General features: G+C 36.1%; 1 protein-coding gene across 3 annotated transcripts in view; it reads left to right on the forward strand.

Moving 5' to 3' along the window:
* The window catches only part of LOC148953679 (uncharacterized), a 111,667-nt gene that overhangs the window by 41,283 nt on the left and 50,707 nt on the right, over window positions 1-19,677 (forward strand). The window contains exon 1 of one of the 3 annotated variants that reach the window (XM_089086773.1): window positions 10,919-10,956. The exons of 1 other annotated variant lie outside the window; for it this stretch is intronic. The gene's annotated coding sequence lies outside the window, so the exon portion shown is untranslated. Of the gene's footprint in view, window positions 1-10,918; window positions 10,961-19,677 lie in introns of those variants that run through there. One more of the 3 variants, XM_089086772.1, reaches the window with a different exon arrangement.

The following is a 19,677-nucleotide window of genomic DNA, read 5'->3' on the forward strand; positions in this document are numbered from 1 at the left end:
GCCGACTTTGGATTTGCTGGTCAAGTTTGCGGCCCTTTAGAGGGGTAATTTACCCTTTAGAGGGATAACAGGTCCATTTCCAGTGTTTCAAGGATAAAATTACGCTGCATGAGACCTTTTCCTATTTTCCTACTTTTGTATTGATCAGGGTATTTCATTGACTGTGAAATGAAGTTTCATTCCCAAAAACAAGAATGGCTGTATTTGCTATTTCTAAGAACTTTCAGTCGTTGCTAAAAAGGGTGATTTATTGCTTATAGGTGACGGAGATGTAACACACACCCGCCTTTTACCCTGGGCTTGTTTTTGCAAGAATCAGGTATAAGCTCGTTTTTGGGTAGTTGTTTTCTAGTTTTTTTTTCAGTATGTTCTTCAACAGAAAAGGTTTAGGCCCCTTGAAATTTTCAAAATTGTGTATCTCATGAACACATTTTTTGCACAAAAGATTGATACATTATATACTCATAAGTTCATTGAGGAGTGTCAACCACCTTTAAAAAGAAAGTTGTTTGTCTTTTAATTCGAAAATTGAATTTCTTGTCTTTAGACGTAACGACGATGAAATAAAGTTTCATTTCCAAAGACAGGGGTATTGTTTCTTACGGTTAAAAACTGTCAGTTGCTGTTTAAATTATTTTGGCGTTTGCTTTTTGACCTCGGTGTCAGTATATAGAAACAACGAAGGTCGTGACATAGATATAGATACTGTGCAGTTACTTAAATGGTATGATCTGCAAAAATAATTATGGCTCATGCTGAGGTTTGAAGTGATTCTTGGCAAGATTGTTAAGCATAAAAGCTATAATTAAGTATCTCAAGAGGTCATGGCGATGTGCCCTCGAATTATCTGGCTCTTATCAGATTAATAACCATGTATTTGAGTAAAATTGTATGTGGTCAGAGGCAAGGAACTAGCCCTCATCATGGTTGGATAACAAAATTAAGGGGGGTGGTGGTGATACTTCCTTGTACTTGCAGCTGTTTCTTTCCAGTTCGTCTGTCCAAACGGTTTCCATTTTGATATGGATTGTAGATATATATATATATATATATATATATATATATATATATATATATATATATATATATATATATATATATATATATATATATATATATATATATATATATATATATATATATATGTGTATATATATATATATATATATATATATATATATATATATATATATATATCTTCTGTGGGAGAAAAGTAGCTGATCAGCTGAGAAAGTAAATGGTTTTCATCACAGTTTTTTTTGTTTTTTTTTTTAGTTCAAGAATTAAGAAACGAAAAAAAAAATATAAAATAAGATCAAATTGATCAGATGTTCAAAAATGAAACAAATATAATATATTGATCCCCAAAAAGGCCCCATGGCTGGTAAAGGATATTGTATAAAACTAATAAAACGACTAAATGATTAAATTTGTAAAATTTATCAAATTAATTCAAAACCAGAAAACAACTATTATAAGATGATCAAACTATGAGGTTCCCTGCAAAAACTGCTGAAAATAGCAAGTTTTTTTTTATTTTTATGAACAAAAAAGGTTTGTCTGGGGCCTAAAAGGGCAAATAAATGTATAGTTGAAGTCTCGACTGCCTTAATTATTCCTTTTTAATGCGTCCTCATAATTATTTTTGATGATACTTTGCCGTATATTTTTCAATATTTTAAAAAAAGGGTCTTGTGAGATGCTGGAATTCAAATAATATCATTTAAAGGAAAAGAAAAAAAATGCTCTCGTTCGAAGTGACATAAGATAGAACTAAATAAATACTTGGATTGTTGACCGCATGGGAATATCCGGGGGCTATGGACTTTTTGTCGCCTCAACTTGGAAAAGACGGTAATCATCCTTACTGAGGAAAAAAATGTTTACATGTATAATTTTAGGTTTTATGTTCTCTAATGAATAACCTTATTTTGACTAAACATAGTAAATTAGTGGCATTTCAATTTGATTTCTGTACCACTGTAGTGTCAAACACTTTTATTTTTAGTGTTTGACAGAAACATCATAAAAGCTCTCCAAATTTTTAAATTAACGTTTGGTGGTTGATCTTGAAATTTCTTGTCGATACCCTATCTCAATTTTGATTTCAGTGATGAAATTACTATTTAAACTGTTATCGTTACATCTATAAGTTTACTTAAGTAACACTATTGTGAGTTTTTGGGTGAAAAACGATGATAGCTTACGACACCAAGATGGCGCTGAAATAAAATTTGAATAGGGCTAACTGATAGCAATCAATGGTGGCAATGCTGTTAAAGTGATATAATAATAGTTGTAATAATAATAACAGATAATAACAAAAACTAAGGATTTGATAATTGGGTAGTAATAACGATTCCTAATTTTAAGGATGAGGCTGATCCTAAAAAGTCACACAAAAGTTGAATTTAGCTTAGCTTAATCCAAGGGTCATGTGCTAGTTGGCTTCGTCTACACAAAGGGTATTAAAGTGTAAGACGTAATGGGAAGCTGGTTTGTAGGCTAAAGATGCTGAGGGTGAGAAGACAAGACAGGATTAGTGGCGTTGGCGTGCCGTTGTGTACACCTACGAGATATAGTCTTTAGCTCGTTATTTAATCGTTTTGAAATTAAGTCTCACATGGTAGCTTTAGCTCATGGTTAGCCATTAGGGTCAGCAGCATTGGTAGGCTCGTTTTATTCGGGGACGATCTACGTGGATTACCGCATTAGGGCCTTAGTTAGGCTGAATTCTCTGAGACATCAAGAATTTTGCTAAATTTCGGCCGGTTGCAAGTTTTATTCCGAAATTTTCGCCTTCGTAAATTTTACCGAATGTCCAATTATGCTAAAAGTGGCGCCCCCCCTTCGGGAAGCCCCTGATTAGGACTGAAGGTTGAGATTAAGTTATTGTATGGCTGAAAAGCTAGCTTGAGATTACGGAATACCCATTAGGGCTGAGGGTTGAGATTAAGTTATTGTTTGGTTGACAAGTCCCAAAAACCGTTTATGCCGGGTGGCACACCATGCAGGGTGCAAAGCTTTTCCATGCAAGGTGTGAAGTACGCCATGCTTTACGCGCATGGCAAATTTTTACCACGTGTCGTTGGGACAAGTGGAGCCCTGAGATATATCCCAGGTGGCGGAAAGTGGACAGCCTTTTGGAGAATATAATGACAAAAACATCACCGGCCAGTTTATAAACAAAACAAAAAAGAAAAATCGTACCAAATTGTTAAATACTTAAGCATATGAACTGTGATTGAGTAGTTGATTGACAAGGAAAGCCAATTTGGGCGTGGTAATTCAAAGGGCGTTTTGTTCGAAGGGTCGTCTATTTACGAAATTTTCATGCACAACAAGTGATGCATTCCATGAATGGCAAAAATGTGTTTAAAGGTAGGTGCCCACTGAAAACAATTTTTTTCGCAGACGAATTCGTGAGTTTGCATCACGACAGCGAATTCACGTGGTATACCTCACAGAACGCGAAATTTTAAATATGATTTCTAAAAGACAGAAACAAAATGTTTGAAGATTGTTACTGCTTTTGTCTTTAAGACGTCGGAGAACTGAAACGATCAAGAAAGTTTTGGGTGTCTATTTCCCTGTTTTAGAAGTTTATTGTATTTCGTCTTGCCAATATCTATCATGCCAATAAAATTCGACTCGGAGTTGAAAGGTGCGAACAGCGAATTTTGGACGTGCGAAGCTGAAAATGTTCGCCTGGCGACGACGAATTCGCCTAGAGTCAGTGAATTCGCTTTCTGTGGGCACCTAGCTTAAGCCTGGAACAAAGTGACCTCTGTGTGACAGAATAATAAGAGCTCGGGGATTTATGTACAACAAATAGTCGAGTTTAAAAAATGTTTTCTTCAGCCACTTGATATTAACTTTACAGAATATTTGTATAACTGGATAATTAATTTTAGGTCGTCATACCGAACAAGGATCAGTTATTTGTGGAAGGATCCTTTTTGGCTGTTAAATGAAGATATAGGCCATTCTATTCTTGTTAGTTGTAATCCGGGTTTTTTTTTAATTTTTTTTATTATTCACTGCAATTTTTTGAAAAAAGCTTTCAGACAGATTTCAAAATTACAAGAATTGATAATAGTAGTAAACAAACAAGGCACGCTCATGATAAGATCAAATGGCCACCTGTTTTTGAAACTGGTGTGGCTTTCATGCTAGCATCCTATTTTACGTTCTAGCTACGATGGCGTCGAGCACCCAAAGCGAAATAGTATAAAAACAGACTTGAAGCCGAAAGGATCTTTGAGTTACTCTGAAGCCGAAAGGATCTTTGAGTTACTCTGAAGCCGAAAGGATCAGAAGCATAAATAATATATGCTTGAAATCCATATGGTTGAAAACCCTTACCAGGGTGCTACAACTTCCTTCCATGATAATCACCCTCCCGGTTCCTTAGTAAGTAAAAATTTAAAAGTAAACTTTTTGTGTCATTTAAGATTTTGAAAGACTGGGAAGCAAAAGCATTGTACCGTTGAAATCCATGGTTCAAAGCCCTTAACGGGTGCTTTTAATCCGTTCTTGAATAGTTTCCCTCCCGGTTCCCCTAATGACCGAAAATTAAAAAGTGGAGAAGCAGGGATGAATAAAAAGTGTACCATTGGAATCTCCGTGGTCGAATACCCATGACCTGATGTTTGTGGTTCCCCTCTTGAATTATCTTTCTCCTAGCTTCCTTGGTAACTGAAAATATATATATATATATATATATATATATATATATATATATATATATATATATATATATATATATATATATATATATATATATATATATATATATATATATATATATATATATATATATATATATATATATATATATATATATATATATATATATATATATATATATATATATATATATATATATAAAAAAAGAAGAAAAAAAGGCCTATGAAAATGATTTTTCATTCAAATTTTCCCACTTCATTCAAGTATATAACAGTAAATGTTAAGTACAAAAATGTATCTTCAGAAATTTTTCAAAAAGATCTTGAAAACCTGTGTCTTTTTTATCCTTTTTTGCTCTAGTTCTATTAGGATAGTGGAACATAACAGCGGCACTGCAATAAGTACCCAACCAAAGTTTTGTGGTTGGAGTCTTTCTTCCCTTCCCCCGTCAAGGCGTGCATTAGTTGTTTCTGGTTTCAAGTTCATATAAAAGTCCCAAACGAATAAAACCACTAATTCGCCATTTAAAGTTGTTTCCGTAATGATAGCTACCGTTATAATTTACTTTGAAAACCATTTGTTTCGAAAAAAAAAGTAAGGTCCATAAAATTTTAGTTGTTGCCCTATACCTATCAAAAACAAAATTAGGTTAGAAACTACATTGTATAAAATTTCGGTACTTGTATGATATACATCCTACATAATGTTCTTCTAATATGTTTCTCTGACACTCAATTCTAATGAAATACACCAAAGTAATATAAATTATAATACTTTAGAAACAAATTTGGGCTATATATTTGCACATTAGCGGGGGTGGGGGTAAAATATAGAGGGTCTGCATGCCTAATGTTTTATAAAGTTACATGCCTAAAGTTACAACTATTCTGCATACTATGTAGTAAGAATTGTTTTCTATCTTCACACTGTCCAAATGCTTTACCCCCCCCCTAATATGCAAATATATAGCCCCAATTATAGAATTTCTATCTATTATGTCACTTCTTTGTCTTGTCTTGTCTCACGCTAAGCTGAAAGAAACTAACTAAAAAAAAAAAGGTTCTAGAATGCATCAATGAATGAGCAACTTAAGCAGTAGGGCATTTATCGTACAAGTACCAAAATTCCGTCTCTAACAGCGAAAAAAGCAATTTCCTCTCTAGAGAGGGGATCTGGAATTTTTTTAAAGATCCGGCGAATATAATTTCCTACAATTTGGATGAAATTCTAAGGAAAAACAGCCTTTAGTAAGACGATATCCTACCCCATCCTCGAGATTAATTTACGGAATAATAGACAGAAATCAATGAACGGTTAACAACTTTTGGGTATTTGTATTATAGTTTTTGTGCAATATTTGGTTTTGAACTTTTGGTTTTGGATATTAGACTACAGCCTGTCGGAATTGTAGGCTTCTGATAGTTCCCACTAATACCTGTCACCGCTTTCCCCTTTCTTTCCTTTCTACTTTTTGGAAGTCTGCATTGCGTGAAATTAACGTACACGAAAATGTACCATTTAATTTGCCACTTAATATTCTTTCCAAATATCCTTTAATGAGTCAGAAGTGAACCTAGGATTTTCGTTACCCAGGGACATTCTGTTCTTTGTTTCCACATCCTCACTCCCCCCCCCCCCAGATCATAATATTGACGAAAAATATCAGTTTGACGCCCCGTCAGAGGCTGTGCCTGGAGACAACTGTCCTCCCTTGCCCCCTAGCTACGAAACGGTACTGAGTGTCCCCAACTTGAGGCAGTTCATAAGAGCCGTTGGTGTTACAAATTCTATTGATAACCCTTAAAGGGGTTCTGAAACTATATTTATGTTGCTCTCTCTAGAGAGGAGCTTTTTCTCTGATTCAGTCGAAGTTTTAAGAAGATATAGCGTCTAATCTACGAATGCTTAAAATTAAGAAACAACTTGAAAAATAGAAATTCCCCTCCAAATAGGCAAGGATACAGGTCAAAATCCTAGGTAAAACAAAGGCAAACTGTACTGAATCGTCGTTGGATTTTGGTTTATAAGTCTGAGACATTTCTTTCTGCCCGAGGTATTCCTCAAAGAATATGGGTAACTTAAAAAAACCATCTAGTGTTTAGCAATACTTGCCAATTTTTCAAGCTTTGCAATCGTTTTTCTGTCTGGAAGTGAGATCAGACACTTATTGCTACCCTAGTTTCACCAATTACACTAATTAAATAAATAAATATTATTATTACACCGAAAAAAATACCAAGTATCGCCAAACAATAGCTGGCGATGATAGTTTTTTGTTGAAAATAATGTCACACAAAACTCTTCTAAGTTAGCCATACTTTTTGGTATTGCTCTTCAACTCTACAGACAGCAATTAGTGTTGACTGCTGGACAGGAGCTTAAGCCCTAGTCTTATTTGCGGTAAAATGGAATAAGTAAATCGGGAAAACAAATGTTCTGTGGCCGTTTAGAAGATGAGGAACGAACAAACGAATATTTTGCGTGCATAGTCTACAACAAAGCGCCCGCAGTGTTGAAAAGTGGAAAAAATTTATACCGTAACAAAAAAAAAGGATACAAATCTGGAATCATAAGAGAATAAAAAGGAAAACAAATGTAAAGTAGCAATAACTACTCCATGTAGAAACCACGGAAAAAAGAACTTAATTATTCTCTTGAGAAATGACCCTCCTGCTATCTGCTCCAATTAGTGTTGGGCGATATTTTGATTAATCGATATATCGATATTTTTCCTTTCGATATTCGATATATCAATATCGACATTTCAGATCAGTTTTTTTGCTATCTCATCGATATGCCGAAGTTGAGTAAGGCAAATGGTAAATAAAGGGTATTGGGTAATTTGTATAATTTCGTTTCTAAGATTCAAATAATATAAAATCAAACAATAAAAATAAACTTCGATTATATAAACGAATATAATAAAAACCCAAATTTGGAATTATTAGGGCTCAGGAAAAGACAAAAATAAACTACTGGCTATTCAAAAACATCAGCCTGTCAATGTTTTTCCCTGAGAGTCGGTTCCGCCGTTCAGTGATTATCTGACCAGCCTTGGAAAACATTCTTTCAGAAGGGACACTGATAGTGGGCACAGACATGAATTTCATTGCAACTTCGTACAGGTGTTTTTGGGACCCCATAGCATGAGACTTCCACCACTTGAGTGGACAATTTTCTATTGAAACTGTTGGCTCCCTATTGAAAATTTTCAGAGCCACGATATATTCGGCTGCTGTCGAAGCATGTCCTGCATTGGCTATATTGACTTCATCGTGTGAACCCCACAAGCTGGCTTGAGTCTCTCAACTTTCAGAAGATCGTCAAGTGAAATATACATTTTCTTGAAATGCGGGTCAAGATATGTGGCAATTGCGACAGGTTTGACTTGACCAAGGCTTATAAACCTACAATGCATTTTATTCAGCAAAGCCTTTCGAAGCTCATCAGCCGCATCTGAGAATTCACCAAAATCTACATGAACATGGTGGCTTCTCAAAATCTTAGACAAAGGCAGTACTTTCTAGATGGGGGATAGCTTTTAAAGGAGAGCTCAATAGTTGCCTATTCAAAGGGTGTAAGCACAGCAATCACGTTTGAAATAACACCCCACTCACTATCAGTGATTATGAGGTCCACTTTACCGAGAAGCGCAAGCGAGCTTGTTGCCGACTCTTTCAAATCTTGTAGAGTACGCAACATAGTGAGAAGCAAATTCCATCTAGTGGTGACATCAGGTTGTAGCTTTTTGGTGAAAACATTGTCAATAGAGATTTGAACCTGACGCAACTTGTCGGTAGCTGCAACACTACGTCTGGAAAAAATGACAATAGTTTTAGCCTTTTGGACGAGAGGCAACAATTCTGCAGTATAATTAATAGCACTCCCCACAATAAAATTTAGACTGCGAAGCACAAAACATGTATCCATCCTGTATCTACATGGGAGGCAGCATCCTTTACGGCCCTAAGTACATTTGCTCCATTATCAGTTACTTCAGCAACAACCTTTTCCTTGATCCCCCACTCAGAGGTAATTTTCATAAGGTGAGCCTTAATAGCATCAGCAGTGCATATATATATATATATATATATATATATATATATATATATATATATATATATATATATATATATATATATTATACCTATAGTTTCAATTAAGCTAGGTTACCTTATCTTAATTTATCTGAACTGATAGCTCCGTTTCCTTGACAGAATTTTTCAGACTGAGAAAATTCACCCTGTCTGATCGGCTAGTTTAGCTTTGATAACATTCAAAATCCGAACTTTTCATTATAACATCTTTTGTTGTGAACTTTTCATTCTCAGTTGGTAATAATTCACACGTATCTGACTCGAAAGTCGGAAGCGAATTCTTGTGAAAAAGATGCTAGGGTAAGATGTAAGATAAGGATAAATAAATCAATTATAGATGAAAGAATTCAAACCTGCTAAAAGTCTCGAAGATGTATGCTGAAAATTTGTAGAATTTTCATGTGGTGGATTTTCCGCGGGTAATATAGGGGGTTATGGATCCCTAAAAAATATCGGTTTCATAATACGTTTTGATATTCGATATTGATATCTGGTCCGATATATCGAAATATCAGTATCGATATCAAATATTGCCCAACACTAGATCCAATGCAACTTTTTTTTGTCTTTTAAATTCAAATTAATTCCTTAGTGATTTTGCATGACCGGTTTCGATTTTTGACTATAGTTTCATTTTTAAGAATATTTCAGGTTAATTTATTTTTAGGAATACTTCATAAATTGAATAAAACCGTTCATGGTAGCGAAATGTAAGCAAGGAGTGACGTGGCTCAATAGTAACCGGGACTTCATTTGATATCAGTAGATACATCAGAAGAATTGGCTTATTAAACTGATTCAAAGTATGTAGGGTTCATTGAGTTTAGCATTACCCATCAAATGCTATTAGACTGAGAAAAATTGCCGGATTTTCAAAAAAGGGGTGAAATACCACATAGAAGTCCCACTTCTCTTTTCCCCCAAAGTCGTCTCATACAAATTTCGAGATAGCCCTTTTGTTCAGCATGGTTGAAAGGTCCAGTAGCTATGCCTTTGGGGATAATATGACTCCCACATTCCCTCGGGAAAGGTCTGTAAGTAATTAAATTTGCCCATTGTTTACGTACGGTTTTTATCATTGGGAAGTATACAGACACTTTTTTGGGGGGGGGGGGGGTGTACCGGGGGGTGAACAATCCAAGGGAAATCTTTGACTGCAGGAATTTGTCAGAATTCCTGCACAAAACTCTTTTTATTTGTCTTACTTTCTCTTTGCCAACTTAATTTTACGTGTCGAGATGTCAACGGGAATTGTCCGGGGGAAGTTTCTACCGGTTTGGAATTTCTATTTGGAATTTTTGGTTTTCTAGAGTATCTTTCCGTATGGGGAGGATTTTACACGCCAGAAGTTCACCATGGGGGATTTTTCCGTGGGATAAATTTTCCAGGGAAACTTTTCTGCAGGAGCAACTTTCTGCTAGGGGGAGGGGGTGGGGGATTTGCGAGAATTTTTTACGGAGGAGGGAATTTCCGGCATGATTTTAAAACAATCAGAAATTAAAGTCTTTTTGAAATGAAAGTGCTCTAAGAAAAAATTTCACCTGGAATCGCCCACGAGAAATTTTGCGGGGAGAATTATCACTTAGAATAAAATTGTCTGGGGGAATTTCATGGCGGGGGGGGGGTATGTGGAGAAAACTTTCCATGAAGAGTTTTTCTGTCGGGGAAGGAATTTTCCAACGAGGGGGAGCCGAGTTTTCCGGAATTGTTTAAAACGATCAGAAATTTAATTAAAAAAATTTTTTTTCAAATGAAAGTAAGGAGCAACGCCAAAACTTAAAACGAACGGAAGTTATTACGTATGTTGCTCCTTATTTTCAGTTGAAAATTTTTTTTTTTATTTAATCAGTATTTAGAGTACCAGTATTTCTATTAATTGCGAAACCTGCAGAATATGTTTTTTTTTATTTCTATGTTTTTATTAAAATTATTACAGAAAATTGTAACTTAGTCATGTAAAATCACCAAGGGATTAAATTAGATACTGAACGTAAACTAAAATCTTCATTGAATGCCAATAGGTGGATTATTTCTCGACAAGATAATTAAGTTTTTTTCAATGGTTTTTATTAATTAATGTCAGTTGTTTCTGTGCAGTTGAGAGGAGTAGTAGCTTATTAATTGGCTATGTTGTACTTCTGTGGTTTTTACATAGAGTGCTATTGAATACGTTGGTTTGAAATTTTCTTTTATTCTCTTTTGATTTTAGATTTTTTTTTTTCCCTTTTTCAAATTTTTATGGTTTTAGTTCTTTTGCTTTTCTAACCATGAGAACGTCTTGATGGATGCTATACAGGCCAACTTTTCGTTCGATTATTTCTCTTCTTCTTTTTCTTCTTGGGAATGTACCCGTTTTTTCAAGTCTTTTTTGGTTTTGTCATGGAAGGCCAGTTCGGCGATAAACCTTTTATCATTTGGGGTGACATCGATTCCTTTGAACATCCAGAGATACATATTCAGGGATTAGTATTTCTGCTAATTCCAGGAATTTTTCCTCACTTGGGTCCAGGGGCGTCCCAAGACTCATTTTATTGGGGGGGGGGGGCAATCTTTGTAAATTTTACCGAATCACTGCCTGATTTATGCCGAATTTTCTGCAGAAATCAAGAATTTTGCTAAATTTCGGGTAATTTTGCAAAATATCTGCCGAAAGTTTCGCCTTCGGGAAAATTTTTTCCGAATGCCAAAACCGTTGGAGGGGCGGTTTGCCTCTCCCCACCCACCCACCCCCTTTCGGGACGCCCCTGCTTGGGTCTATATTTTCTACAAAATATAGAATTCTTGTGCTGGATATCGAATTCTTAAAATTTTTATTTGACTTATTTTTATTGTTTGTGATTTTTGAAATTTAAACGATAAAGCCGTATTTTATATAAAAGTAAATATATACTAAGAAAAACTGATCAGTTTCTGTTGATGCTTGAATTATGCAGGTTTATTTTAGTTTTCACTAGATTTTGGAAGAAACCAAATTTCAGCTGGGGGAACAAACTAGGGTTTTGTGGGGAGCAAAGAAAGGTCTGGGAGGGGTAGTTCCCCCCTGCACTTTAGCGAATTACGCCCCTGGAAGGAACTAAGTGCCCTCCAATAATTTTTATCACGTATACTGGGTACACTAGATCTTTTAATTTCCGTTTGAATGAACCCTCTCTTGATCTTTTAGGACTATTGGCTTGATACAATTACTCCTGGGGAAAAAAACAACTAAACATGCATCAGTGATCTTTTCTGGCAAAAGACAAAAAATTCTACATTCTGTTAAAAGGAACTTAAAACTTCTACGAGTAGAGCTCTCTGATATGTTGAATCTGATGGTTTGATTGTCCCTAAAATTGCTAGACTTTCTGGGGCCGTTTCCCCTTTTTTCCAAAACCAGGAAAACATTCTCAGGTTCGCAGCTTTTGATGGGTAACCGTAATTCTAATGAATTTTACTGACTTGGAAACAGTATAAAAGCCTAATTCTTTGATTTATTATCTGCTGCAAAATTCGATTTCTTAGAGTTTCGGTTACTATTGGGTCGAGTCGCTCCTTACTTATAGTTCGTTACCTTGATCTGTTGGATTAATTTAAAAAAGGGTTTACCTGATGCAAGTAAAGAGTAAAGTTATGACAAAAATTATTGCTTCACTGCCTATGCTATAAAAGGTGAAGGCAGTGAAGCAATAATTTTTGTTATTCTAAGTCTAAACTTTGCTCTTTACTTCCATCAGATAAACCTTTTTTTTTTAATTAATCCAACAGATCTAGGTAACGAACTGTAGGTAAGGAGCGACTTCGCCCGATAGTAACCGAAAATCTGAAAAATAGAATTTTGTAACACATAATAAATCAAAGGATTGGGTTTTTAAACTGTTTCCAAATATATAAAATTCACTAGAATTACGGTTACCCATCAAAAGCTGTGAACCTGAGAATGTTTGCCTGGTTTTGGGAAAAAGGGGAAACGTCCCCAGAAAGTTTAGCGATTTTAATGACAATCATGCCATCGGATTCAACATATTAGAGAGCTCTACTTGTAGAAGTTTTAAGCTCCTTTTTACAGAATGTAGAATTTTGTATTTTTTGCCAGAAAAGATCATTGATACGTTTTTAGTTGTTTTTTCCCCAGGAGTAATTGTATCAAGCCAATAGTCCTAGAAGATCAAGAGAGGTTTCATTCAAACGGAAATTAAGAGATGTAGTGTACCTAGTTTTACGAGATCAAAATTATTGGAGTAAACATAGTCCCTTCCAGGGGCGTAATTTGCTATGGGGCAGGGGGGGACTACCCCTCCCAGACCTTTGTTTTCCCCACACCAGACCCCAGTTTGTCCCCCCAGCTGAAATTTGTTTTCTTCGAAAATCTTGTCAAAACTAAAATAAACCTGCATAATTCAAGCATGAACAGAAGCTGATCAGTTTTTTTAGTACATATTTACCTTTATAGTACTATAAAGTACCTTTATAGTACTTTTATAGTACTAAACATTACCTTTATGGTACCAAATGGCTTAGTTTTTAGTTTTCATGTCACTTTTACGCGATTTGGGAAAATTGCTCCAACCTTGCACCCCCCCCCAGGATTTGGACGAAATTACGCCACTGGTCCCTTCTTATTCCCAAATACATCCAATCAAAATCTTGAGATAGCCATTTCGCTCTGCATGGTTAAAAGATCCAATAAATATGCCAGTTGCGAAGGCATGAACCCCCAGAGTCCCTGGGAAGAGGGCTATAAGTCATCCAATTTGCCCATTGTTTGCATATTGTTATTGGGAAATATACGGAAAATTGAAGGGGAAAATTTCTACCGAGGGGAATTTTCTACGGGGAGAGCTTTCCGTGGGGAATAATTTTAGGGGGAGAATTTTCAATGGAGGGAGGAGGGGGATTTCTTGGAATCATTTGAAAAATGATCAGAAATTAAATAAACGATGTTTTTCAACTGAAATTAAGGAGCAACATTACAACTTAAAACGAACAAGTATGATTCCATATGTTAGGGGGTTGCCCTTTCCTCGCTCATTACGCTAAAGTTTTTTAGTGCTTTAAAAAAGCTTCTATTTTTCAGCAGTTGTTCTTAAAAATTTTTACAAGAAGTGAAAATTTATTGTAAAAAGTGAGGAGTTTAGGAGAAGACAGCCCCCTCTTGTGCAGAATAATTTGTGTTCGTTTTAAGTTTTAATGTTGCTCCTTAATTTCAGTTGAAACAACTTCGTTTTTATTTAATTTCAGTTAGGCACATTCGCTTATTGCTGTTAGCAATACAAACAGAAAAATTGTATCGTCCTGTTGTTCATTTCCTGTTTACTAATCAGATTGGTCAGAAATCAGAATTAAATACAAGGATTTTTTGCGGTCAAACAACAACCAAATTCCAAATTGTGCTCCTTCACTTTGTGAGTTTATTCAACCGTAGCGAACAATAGGATTTAAAACTGTAACGCATTGATTACAAAACAGCTCAAGAACTTTTTGCGGTCATTAAACATCCAAATTGTACTCTTTGGTGCTCAGAGTGAAAAGAGCCACTTCACATCATCAGCTGCAACTTTTTCGCCCTTGATTCGCCGAACCGTATTTTAACACCCTTTAATGCATGAGATTTTATGATATATTTCCTTTTTTTATAGTTAACCAATTTTTTAATAGATCTTAGAGTTTTGGTTACTATTTAATCAAATCGCTCTTTATTTGTAATTTGTTGCCTAAGAGGAGTATAGCTCCAGCATTTTTGTCGGGGGGAGGCAAGAGGGGTCTATATCCGGATAGTCAAGGGACATAGGCTATATAATAATTTTTTCCAAATAATTGGGGGAGGGAGTAAATACCTCCCGCCCCCCCCCCCCGAAACGAAATCCCTGTTACCTAATGATGTATCTAAAATTATCATCGCTATTTTCTTTATCATTGCTATCGTCTTAGATGTCACTGCCGCGGTCATCATAATCATCATCATCTACGAAGTTCTTTATATAAGGAGAAATGGGATAGTGAAGGTGGCAGATCTCTTGTGGTGGTGCAATGGGTTTGACCTTGGGCTGGTAATACTGGACCCAGAGATCGGACCTTGCTGTAACAACACATTGCAGGGCCGACGCAGGGACTTCGTAGTCAAGAAGCGTCGGCAATCCGATTATATTGCAAAGGTGGCAGATACTTTAGATCTGCCAAAATATGGTTTTGAACTGATATATTGGACTGTTTCAATACTGTGCCTGTGCGTTTATATGTCCCTCCAGTGATTTGCAGATAAACTATTATAGCTAGAAACGAGGAATAATTTTGAAATGTCAAGAATGCAAATCCAGCTATAGAAATCTAAAACGTATAAACTCCAAGAAAATATTGAAATATAACGTCATGATAACAAACCTTGATTGCCGAAGGTCTGAGCTGGTGACCATAGTGAGCAAATTAAGTGGAGGGATTTGCAGTGGCCCTTCTTCGATAAAGAAACGTTTGGCCTTTTGGCCGAAGATCTGAGCTGTCAACCATAGCGAGCGAAGTAAGTAGAGGGATTTGCAGTGACCCTTCTTAGATAAAGAAACTTTTGGCCTTTTGGCAGAAGATCTGAGCTGTCGACCATAGCGAGGGAAGTAAGTAGAGGGATTTGCAGGGGCCCTACTTCGATAAAGGCACTTTTGGCCTTTTGGCCGAAGATCTGAGCTGTCGACCATAGCGAGCGAAGTAAGTAGGGGGATTTGTAGTGGCCCTTCTTCGATAAAGGCACGTTTGGGCTTTTGGCCGAAGATCTGAGCTGTCGACCGTAGCGAGCGAAGTAAGTAGAGAGATTTGCAGTGGCCCTTCTTCGATAAAGGCACTTTTGGCCTTTTGGCCGAAGATCTGAGCTGTCGACCATAGCGAGCGAAGTAAGTTAGGGGGTTGTAGTGGCCCTTCTTCGATAAAGGTGCTTCTGGCCTTTTGGCCGAAGATCTGAGCTGTCGACCATAGCGAGCGAAGTAAGCAGAGGAATTTTCAGTGACCCATCTTAGATAAAGGCACTTTCGGCCTTTTAGCCGAAGACCTCAGCTGTCGACCAGAGCGAGCGAAGTAAGTGGAGGGATTTGCTTTGGCCCTTCTTCGATAAAGGCAATTTTGACCCTTCTTCGATGGAGCATATTTGTAGATGCGGTAAATAATTCGGATTTCGCCGACAAAAATTGGACTTCAGTAAAGGGAATTTTATCTCAAATGATGGGCCTCGAAATATGGACAATATTTAGACCAATCATTATTGGGTTTTTGTATTTTCTTAGTTATAATTAGTTTTATTTTAGGTAAATAATTTTATTGGTTGCAAAAAAAATTATGTTCCAAGTTTCTCAAAATGAAGTTAGCGTAGATAAAACTCTGACTAGGCTCGTTGAAACAAGGATCCCCTAGCGTGAAGCTTAAGGAAAATTGCGGTCTTGCTCGCATGTTAAATGATTTTTGATGTTCTGTATGGATGCTTTTCCCGAGCCTGCCAAAAACTTTTCATGGACAAAATCCCGTAAAAAAAGAGCTTATTCGTGGAAATTAACCAGGGATTCTATTCATGAAGCATACCATAAAATTTTTCTGTTGAATTGCTTCATTTTATGAAAACTCCCACGATAAGTTCCCATATAGAACACGAAATGATACAAACATAAACAACGCCTTTCAGAAATATGTGACCACACCCTCATGCACATAGGTCGGCTCTTATAAACGACTAGAGGATGGATTAGCTATTAAAAATAAACTACAAAAAAAGAAAAAGAACTACAGACGCATTTAATGCAACCAAGAACCTTTCAGTGACAATCAAAAGAATAATAAAAAAAACATAATAATAATAAAAAAACATAATAATAATAATTAAAAAACATAATAATAATAATAAAATAAAACATAATAATAACAATAAAAAAAACATGCTATTAGAAGTCATTTATCGTGATCCTTTAAAAAAAAGCTGAAAATAAAAATTAAGAACTAGGCAATTTTAGGCATAAGTTCACAACGTTTTAGAGACCAGAGGTTCTAAACTAGGGGATACGCCATCCTCTAGGAATACTGGGTGTCCAATAGCCCCATTGAAAATTACGTTTCTGTTATATATGATTTCTTTTGTTTTTAGTTTTTTTTTGTGGAGGAAGGAAGAGGGGATTATTTGAAAATTTTCAGAAACTACGAGGCAAATTGTCTATAGGCAATATTGTCTATAGAATAGGCAGATTATTTGAAAATTTCCAGAAACTACGAGGCGAAATGTCTTTTCCCTGCTGTAAATAAATAACACCTGGGTGCGAATTGGGAAGGCAGGGGTGAACCCCCAAGTTCTTTTTTTGGTAGTTTTTTTTTAAGATGGAAAAAATACCCCTCCCCTCCCTTAGAATCTGATAAATACCTATTTTTCATAATCTTCAGAAAAAATATATAGATTTTGCAAGATAGTTTTTTTAGCTTTTTAAAAAAGTTTATTTGTCGCCCACCCAACTACAATTTTGAGATTTTTTGCAACTGCATAAAACACCTTCTTCTTAGCTTATATAAAACGTCAAACTATTTTATGCTGAGCCGATCTCGTGTGTTTAATAGTCAGCTTTCATAATAATAGTTCTGATTTTGTCCTCCTAATTGATACATACCAAGTTTTCCTGTAGTATTGATTGAAACAAGATAAATTTAAATGATCCTTATTGGATTATTTAATATAATATTTTAGATCGGGTACTTGAAAATCGGTAGTAATTAGAGTGAATAAAAGCATAAAGCGTTAACAAAAGTGTGCCCGACTTACTGTGACCATTCTCTGTTACCTTTATTTGGTTTGTATCAATTTTATGCAAATTATTTTCGGACGCTCCTTGTAGCTTATTTCGGTATTTGAGGTTTTTTTTAGTACTTGCCACAATGGTATAAGAACAGGAAAGTTGTACAGAATCCTAATGATCCAGCTGTAAAGACAAAGCCTGCCTTGCTTCATGATGGGGCTGGGGCTGTATGAGTCTCTTATTTAAAAGTTTGAGCCAGTTTGCGGTCTTTCTCCTATCGTTTTGTTTTTATCTAATTTAGCTCCCATCTTCAAAAATGTGGAATTTGCATTTTTGCCAAAAGAATTTACACGGATAGGTGTTTATTCCCCCCGCCCCCAGGGGTAATTGTATCGAACCAGTAGTTCTAGAATGTCGGAAGAGGGCTCATTTGAATAGTAGGCTAATTAAAAGTTCTAGTGCCCTTTTTAAGTGACCAAAAAGATTGGAAGGCAGCCAGCCCCCCTCCCACGCCCCTGTTTTTGCCAAAGTCGTTTGATCAAAATTTTGAGACAGCCATATTTTTCAAAATCGTTAAAATGTGAAATAAATATACCTTTGGAGATAACACGATCCCCCCTCTAACAGCCCCTGGAGAAAGGTCCTTAAGTTATGAAATTTGCCCATTGTTTACGTATATTATGTATTTTTGAGAAACATGCATATATTTTTCAGGTGGAAGTAGAGGAGGGGGTGCTACTCCGGGACGAACCACGTGGTTTATAGTCCAAATAAGGGCATAGCCTCCCTAGGGAGACTGATTACGTAATGGGGTCAATGACCTCTTTTTTCAAGGTCGATTTATTTGATGTTTCTATGTGTAATAACTCCGGGGCGAAGGTTGCACATGCGCATTGAATTCTAACGGGAACAATGTTATTGATCTAGGACTCGAAGGGGAAATGAATTTCCGAGAACTTGATTGCGTAATTGAAGGGGAGTGGATTTCCGAGAACTTGATTGCGTAATCCATTGGGAATTTTATTGATCCGATAACGGGAAACAGTTAGATCACGTGTATCCTAACGAATCAGAGTCAGTCTAGAGTCAGCAGTCAGAGTGAAAGGATTGAAAAATGAATAAATTTGAGAAAGAGAGAATTAGATCAAATCTAGTGTTTATGGAAAAACATTTGATTTTGGGTGATGATTTTCTCGAGTTATCTCTTAAACGCAGGATATTCTCTTGTCAGGGAACACTTGACAATATAATGAGGAGTTATTCTCCACCATTGGACTATTGTATGAAACTTTTAAAATGTAAATCAAATGCATATACTCAATTTATTGATATATTAATTGGAACAAGACAGAATCATATTGTGGATGTTCTTTTGAAAACATTGCCAATGCATTCATTGTAGATGGCTCCCCCACCATTCGAAAGAGGTAACGTTACAGAGTTACTCCTCTCTCCTCCATTTCCCTCTCGTTGAATTTATCGAACGATGAGGATCAGTTTCGTTTTAGCTGTGAGTGAGTTGACATCGGAAACCGAAAAATGTTCTATATATGTCCATTGTGCATGTACACTCTTGGCAGTTGGAATCAATGTGAGACTTGTACAATTATTGATGACTATAGTGAAAAGTGTAAATTATGTAATCCTTGTAAATTACATAGAGGCTATGCAGTACAAATTAAAGGATGTAATTCATGTCTTGAGGAGGTGTGTGACTCTCATCCTAGAGGGCACCTGTGCTCCAATTGTCACTATGATAAATGTGATCAGTGGGAGAATACTTACCCCGCTATGATTGGAAAGAATCCCAAACGTGATTTCAGTTTATTTCTACGAGATTGGTATCGTCGCGGATTTAAATTATTCTGGGAAGAGGACTCTGGTCTACGATTCAACTGTTGGGGTAACAAGACAATCTGGTTTCTACCTCATCGCTGTGATGACACTGCCTACTATGACTATAAGCCAAGTGATTTCTATTTGGCAGTGAACGAATGTGATTCACCACTTGAAAACACTGTGTTTGATATTGCTTCAAATAGACAGATTGAAACTCGTGAATTTCATAATATGAACGCAAATAGTATAATTCACTATACAAAGAGATATGACAAGAGTGAAGATACATTGTACTGTAGAAAATGTGACCCTGACTTTGCAGTCAA

This window comes from Artemia sp. Qi Xiang Cuo, chromosome 3, assembly GCF_049724085.1.
Source record: "Artemia sp. Qi Xiang Cuo chromosome 3, ASM4972408v1, whole genome shotgun sequence".
Lineage (NCBI taxonomy): Eukaryota > Metazoa > Arthropoda > Branchiopoda > Anostraca > Artemiidae > Artemia > Artemia sp. Qi Xiang Cuo.